At 37.0% G+C, this 6,005-nt stretch overlaps 1 pseudogene; it reads left to right on the top strand.

Annotated features, from left to right (window-relative positions):
• Window positions 1-6: 6 nt before the first annotated feature.
• LOC132059332 (G-type lectin S-receptor-like serine/threonine-protein kinase LECRK3) lies at window positions 7-4,314 on the top strand (annotated as a pseudogene).
• Window positions 4,315-6,005: the final 1,691 nt, after the last annotated feature.

Raw genomic sequence — 6,005 nt, 5'->3', positions numbered from 1 at the left:
ATTTTTCATGTATTGATTGAAATGAATTGTGTAGTACAAAATACTTAACCAACTCCTACTTGTAGACAGATGTACTCCTAAGCTAGTATCTAACTAACTAACCCGACTACATTGATAATTAATAAGCTAACTAACTTGCCATGTCATCAATCCTAGTACTAACCACCACAATCTTCAACATAAATATCAACCAAGGTATACCAAGTATAAACATCAATAAACAATTATGCAACTGAAAATAGAGATCACGACATAATCACAATTATCTTCTTCTTCTTTTTTTTCTCTTTTTCAAATCCAAATATAATAGGGTAGACACCTTTCTATGTTTCTGCTATTATACCTCATGTTTATTGTTTGGTTTAGTTACATCTTCTTCTTTTTTTAATTGTAAATTTTACTTTTAAGCGTATTTCCTCTTCCCATCAATACCAATTTTGATTATTCCTCTTTCCCTCGTTTTTAACACAAAGATGTAGATATTCAGTTTATAGTTGGAACAATATGAAGACCTAAGCTACTCTAGATCAAGTCAACGCTGTATTGCACAATTTATTCTACCAATAATTCTTCCACATTTACTCCTGTCTATTTAAGGATACCCAACTGTGAGCTCCTCGAATCAGCGAACGTCTAGGTAAAATGTCTTGCAAGTCTTTAGTCAAGTCTCGAATTAGCTTGTCAAGTTTGGGTTTGTTGAAAAATATTTTACTTGTATTAAATCAGATCAAGTAATTTAATTTGAGAAATTATAAATTAAAAGTAAAAATATATATATATATTATTTTATCATGTTAAATGATAAGTTTCTATATAAATAATGTAGTTCTTATATTATTAATTCGGAAAAGGGTAAAAGATGCCCCTAACGTATTGAAAATGGTTTAAACTATCCAATTCACACTTAAATCTACATTTGTCTTGAATCACGAGCATGAATAAGGAATGAGTTGAGTGAGTGAATAACTTAAAAAGTCATTCAACTATAGCAAATTTACTACCAAAGTCACTTATGTTTGTTCCAATTCCATGATGTATGACTCATTCAACATAAGTGACTTTGATATTGATATGGAACGAACAAACATAAGTGACTTCGATAGTGAATTTGTTACAGTTGAATGACCTTTTAAGTTATTATTGATCTATTTTTTTTTTTTTTTGCCTTATGTAATAAGCGAGTTGATGTAAATCTTATTTTACTCGAGTATTATGTTTCTAAATAAATAAATAAAATGTGGTAATCAAACACCACTTAGTGGTTCACATAATTTACTTCATTCGGTTGGGATTATATCAACTTGTACTGTATTGTAAAAACCAACTGATAGAGTTAATACCTTAAAACAACATAAATTATCCATGTTTTGTTAGATTAATATTTAAACTGTTGTTGTTATCTCCTGAACTATAACATTTGCCATCTAAAACATACTTGCAGAGTGCCAAGTGGCATGAAGAGTGACCATGAATGCTCTTTTTGATCAATTTTCTAGCTCCCACACAGTAAAAAGAGAAAGCCACTCTTAATATCACTTGCACAATTAATTCTACCAATAATGCTGTCCACAGACTCCTGTCAATTTATATCCAACTGTGACCTTCTCGAATGAGCGAACGTGTAGGTAAATTTTAAAAGCAATATTGCTTGACTAAAGACTTGTACAAAATTCCAGCTAACAATGACATTGACAGGACTCAATAAGGACAAAGTCATTTGTAATATTTTCTCAGAATTGACAGGAGTGGACTTAATTGGCATACATTGACTTGTCCAAGTCTCCTATGTAACGCTTCTTTTACTTAATTGGCATACATTGACTTGTCCTAAAGTATCTCAGAGCTTTGGATGCTTATAAGTTCCAGTTATAAACTGAATGTATAACATATTAACATCACAAATTTTGTGATAAATCAGAGGGGAAAATCAAAAAAGAGAAGAAAAGCGAAAATCTATGGCTGCTTTCCTATGGTTATTTCTCCTCTCTGCATTTCATGCAGTAGCACTAGCACAACAAAGGCACTTGAATATAACTCTTGGCTCTTCGCTAACACCTACTGCCGATTCATCATGGTTTTCGCCTTCCAGGCTCTTTGCCTTTGGTTTTTATGAACAAACCAATGGCTATGCTGTTGGAATCTCCATCATCGGTATGCCTAAGAAGACAGCAGTGTGGACAGCAAACAGAAACAATCCTGCTGTCCCGAGTAGCGCTGTCTTGCTCTTAACTAGTGATGGGCTCATTGTGCAAGTAGGAGGGAAAGAAATCTTTGTCATAAATCCCTCTCAAGCCATTGCTTCAGCTTCCATGCTGGACACTGGCAACTTTGTGCTCTATAATTCAGATCACGATATCATATGGCAAAGTTTTGACAGTCCAACAAACACCCTTTTACCTGGTCAGCATCTGTCAGCTGGACAAGAGCTGTTCTCGAGTGCCTCGGAAGCAGACGACTCATTCGGGATTTTCCGTCTCAAAATGCAAAATGATGGGAACCTCGTTCAGTACCCTGTCCAGACACCAGACGATGCCCCATATGCTTACTTCGCTACAGAAACCAATACACCAGGGAATAATGTCACACTGAATCTTGATGATGACGGCCACCTCTACTTGTTGAATTCCACTATCAGTATACTAAATCTAACCAAGGGAGGCTACCCTAGAGAAAGGACCATCATCTATCTGATGAAAATTGATGTTGATGGTATTTTTCGAGTTCATTCACATTCTCTGAACCAACAGAACAGCTCTGCAATATGGTCATCAACAGATGATAGGTGCACTCCAAAAGGCGTTTGTGGGCTTAATGGTTTTTGTACCAATATAGATGATCAAATTAAATGTGTATGTCTTCCGGGATTCGATTTTGTAATGCCAGGAAAATGGAGCTCAGGCTGTCAAAGGAATTTCACTGCAGAAACCTGTCGGTTAAAGGAGAATACTTCCAAATACTATGCCATGAGAACAGTTGACAACACAAAATGGGTAGATATTTCTTATGCTGTCTTTTCCACAACCACCAAAGGAGATTGTGAACAAGCCTGTCTACAGGATTGTAACTGTGGGGCTGCTTTGTTCAAAGATACAGAGTGCAGAAAGCAAATGCTGCCTCTGAGATATGGAAGAAGAGACATGAGTAACTCCAATCAAGTATTGGTCAAGGTGGGCATTAATGTAGTTGCCGAAAAAGGACTGCCTAAACAGATTGAAGAAACAAACAACAACAATAACAACATACCCAGCATTACAAAAGGCAAAAAGCTAAGGATAGACATCCTAATTGCAAGCATTACACTGGCTGTTTTGCTTTGTTGGTGTTAGGCGTCTCCGGATTCCTTATTCACAAAAATCACTGGACTTACAGGAAAATCCAGGAGAGAAGAAGTGTTCAGTTATATGAGAAAGTTGCTCCGCGAGCATTTTCCTATGCAGAACTAGAGCAGGCAACCAGTTGTTTCAAAGAAGAGTTAAGAAGAGGAGCATTTGGAACAGTATTTAAAAGGATTTTGCGAGAAGACCAGAAAGTGGTAGCTGTTAAGAGACTAGACAAAGAATTGGTAGAAGGGGAAACGGAGTTCCAAACTGAAATGAAAATCATTGGAAGAACACATCACCGAAATCTAGTCCGCCTCCTTGGCTACTGCCTAGATGGATCAAGAAGGCTTCTGCTGTATGAGTACATGAGCAATGGGTCACTCGCACACGTACTTTTTACACCAGAAAAACAGCCCACGTGGGAGAAAAGGTGTGGCATCGCTGGAGATATTGCAAGGGGCCTCCTCTATTTGCATGACGAGTGTGACACACAAATCATCCATTGTGATATAAAGCCTCAGGACATACTCATGGATGATCATTTCTGTGCTAAAATATCTGACTTTGGAATGGCCAAGCTCTTAAAGAAAGACCAAACAAGAACCTACACAGGGGTAAGAGGGACCAGAGGCTATGTTGCACCAGAATGGAACCGAAAACTGCCAGCGACAGTGAAAGCAGATGTTTACACTTTTGGTATTGTCCTATTGGAATTGATCTGTAAGAGGAAGTGTGTAGATTGGAACCTTGATGAAGATGAATCGATTCTTGAATACTGGGTTTACCGTTGATTTGAAGCAGGAGAGCTAGGAAAATTAGTCGGGAATGAGGAGGTTGATAGAACGCAATTCGAGAGAATGGTGAAAATAAGCATTTGGTGCATTCAAGAGGAATCACTTCGCCCTTCAATGAAGGAGGTTTTACTCATGCTGGAAGGGACACTAGAAATTCCAGTGCCTCCTAGTCCTACTTCTTTTCAAAGTGCCATATAGTTTTAAAACTGTACTTCGTAGTTTTTTGAAAAGGGTCAAAAATACCCCTCTACTTTGAAAAAATGGCTAAAAATATCCTCTGAACTTATTTTGGGTCAAAAATACCCCTTCCGTCCTTAAAGTTTTCAAATATGCCCCTGCCTTGACGGAAATTATCCGCCAAAATAACCCGAAATCATTTTTAAACCCACTCCATCATTTAAACCCGACCCAACTAAATAATAACCTATAAGATCCCCTTATTCCTCCAATTTCCTCAAACTTCATACCTACGTATTGGGGGAATAAGGGATCTTATGGGTTATTATTTAGTTGGGTCAGGTTTAAATGATGGAGCCGATTTAAAAATGATTTCGGGTTATTTTGAGGGATAATTTCTATCAATGAGATATTTGAAAACTTTAAGGATGAGAGGGGTATTTTTGACCCAAAATAAGTTCGGAGGATATTTTTAGCCCTTTTTTCAAAGTAGAGGGGTATTTTTGACCCTTTCCCCTATTTGTAATTAAGTTCCAAGTATCCCAACTTTCCCAGGGAGAGCAGAGCACTTTATCATCCATACTTTAGCTAAATAAAGAATAGTTCTCCCAAGTTTTCTACGTCATTCTCCGCCTCTTTTAGTCACCAGTTAACAGAACTACAAAGATTTATCTTCTGCTGCAGAGAATCTCATGGCTTATGTTTCATTGTGAAAGTTGTACATGTTAACACTCTTCTTTAAATATACATGTAGTAATGGAAATATAGCTTGTGCCAAGTGACTGACCCTTTAATTGGCAATCATCATCGCCAAGAATGGCATAGTCACAAAACTACATCATGCTACCCTTTTAATAGTTTTCCGCACAAGCATAAATTGTTTAGGTGTGAATAGAGACCATGAACTAAACAGACTTTAAACATCAACAGTACCACTCGACTCTTTTTGTCTGGATCATTTAGTTTAACTTTCCCCTGCATGCTCTCCCTCTCCCACCACCCAAACAGAATGGAAATTTAATCAAAATCTCGCCGCTTGTACTTTTCTCCTCTCCTGTCTGCATCCTTCCAATTACTTCAAAAAGCCTTTATAGTCGAGAGAAAATTGAAGGCAATTGTTTCTGAACGTATTTTACCACTGGTTCTTTTTCTGGCAAGGATCTCTAAATCAGTAATCTCATATTACTCAAGAGTGTCTTAAGGTAAGACAAAAAGCTTTCTTCATTGCTATATATAAATGTTAAGGGTCATCTCTTTTTCATGCTTTTATAGTTTTATTTTCAGTAAGCTCACCTCCAAATTCACCATGATTACCTATAGGGAAGCTAGTTTTATGACTTGCAACGGTCAAGTCCAACAGCATATCAGCCTGTAAAACAATAAATCTCTGTTTCTCACGTTAGCGTGGTATATGAGATTGGACAAATTCATACTACTCCAGAGATTCATAAAGTCCATCAATCAGAAAGCATTTAACCAGCACATTGAGACCATCTTACATGAGTAATCTTTCACCAACAATCCCAAAGCATGCACTAGTCAGTTATTCATCATAGCTAATACATCAGTACAAACAGAAAAGCAAACATTTCCCATAGAAAGGAAGTATTATCGGTTTGCCGCGATATAAACCGACAAAAATAGCAGCCAAGGATATTACTTAGCAGTCAATAAAACTGAAACAGACCACAAAAAACATGTGTTCACATTCCAT

Source organism: Lycium ferocissimum, chromosome 6 (assembly GCF_029784015.1).
Source record: "Lycium ferocissimum isolate CSIRO_LF1 chromosome 6, AGI_CSIRO_Lferr_CH_V1, whole genome shotgun sequence".
Lineage (NCBI taxonomy): Eukaryota > Viridiplantae > Streptophyta > Magnoliopsida > Solanales > Solanaceae > Lycium > Lycium ferocissimum.
Note: the sequence above shows the minus strand (reverse complement) of the source record. Positions and strands in the feature narration are given on the sequence as shown.